The following is a 1206-nucleotide window of genomic DNA, read 5'->3' on the forward strand; positions in this document are numbered from 1 at the left end:
ATGATGACAGTAGAAGCCAAGAGGAGATGCAGAAACAGAAGGACTTTTCAGCCTAGGTTCAGAGCTGGCCCATTTTTATTTCTGCCTCACTCTATTGCCCCAAATAGCTGGCCTGACCTTGCCCTGAGTCTGAAGGTAAGGGCACTGAAAAGTCACATTTTAAATTTACATAGCAACATATGGTAGTGCAGGAAGATTGAGGATCTGGTACTGTTTCTCAATCTAGCAATATAGGAAACAACTTTCTAGAATTTTCTGAAAGTATGCCAGGTTGAATAATTTCTTGGGATTTTATCGACACCTGAACTGGGAACTTGAAACCATGTAAACATAGAATTTTTTTAAAATGGTGCAAACATGGTTATAAGGCCCTGGTTGGTTGGCTCAGTGGTAGAGCGTCTGCCCAACATGCAGATGTCCTGGGTTCAATTCCCAGTCAGGGCACACAGGAGAAGTAACCATCTGCTTCTACACCCTTCTCCCTCTCACTTCTCTCTCTTTTCCTTCTGCAGCCATGGCTCGATTGGAGCAAGTTGGCCTCAGGTGCTGAGGATGGCTCCATGGCCTCTGCGTCAGTTGCTAAAAAATGTCTCCATTGCTGAGCAATGGAACAATACACCCAGATGGAAAGAGCATCGCCCCCTAGTGGGCTTGCTATGTGGATCCTGGTTGGGGCACATGCGGGAGTGTATCTTGGCTCTCTTTCCTCTTACTAAATAAAAAAAAAAAGCATGGTTATAAAGGAGAACATGTTGTAGTAACAATCAATTGCCTCCTCATAGTCATTCTTTCCTTTGTCCTTAGAAGCAAAACCGTAGCAATTTTTCTAGCAAAAGAATTATATCAATTAAATAAATTCCCACCAAGAAATATTCTAGTCAATCTTTTGAAAACTAAAGACAAAGAAAAATATCTTGAAAAAACCAAGAGAGAGGAGACACTATCTTTAGGGGGAAAATAATTAGAAATTTAACAGCTTTTGTATGGAACCCATGGAGACCAGAAAGAAGGGGCACAATTTTCTTTAAACAATGAAAAGAAAAGAACTATGACTCAGAATCTTATATCCAAAAAATAAAAAAGTAACTTCTCAGGAATTAAGGGGAAATAATATTGGTTCTTTTTCTTCTTGCAGTTCTAGAGATCTCTATTAGTCCTTTAAAAATGACAAGCACCTTATAATTTTTAAATTCTCTAAGTTACAAA

At 39.2% G+C, this 1206-nt stretch overlaps 1 non-coding gene across 1 annotated transcript; it reads left to right on the plus strand.

The window, feature by feature from the left end:
• The first annotated feature begins 368 nt into the window (after nt 1-368).
• On the plus strand, nt 369-444 carry TRNAV-AAC (transfer RNA valine (anticodon AAC)). The gene has a single exon. It is a non-coding gene; the product is annotated as a tRNA-Val (tRNA).
• Nucleotides 445-1206: the final 762 nt, after the last annotated feature.

Source organism: Saccopteryx leptura, chromosome 4, assembly GCF_036850995.1.
Source record: "Saccopteryx leptura isolate mSacLep1 chromosome 4, mSacLep1_pri_phased_curated, whole genome shotgun sequence".
NCBI lineage: Eukaryota > Metazoa > Chordata > Mammalia > Chiroptera > Emballonuridae > Saccopteryx > Saccopteryx leptura.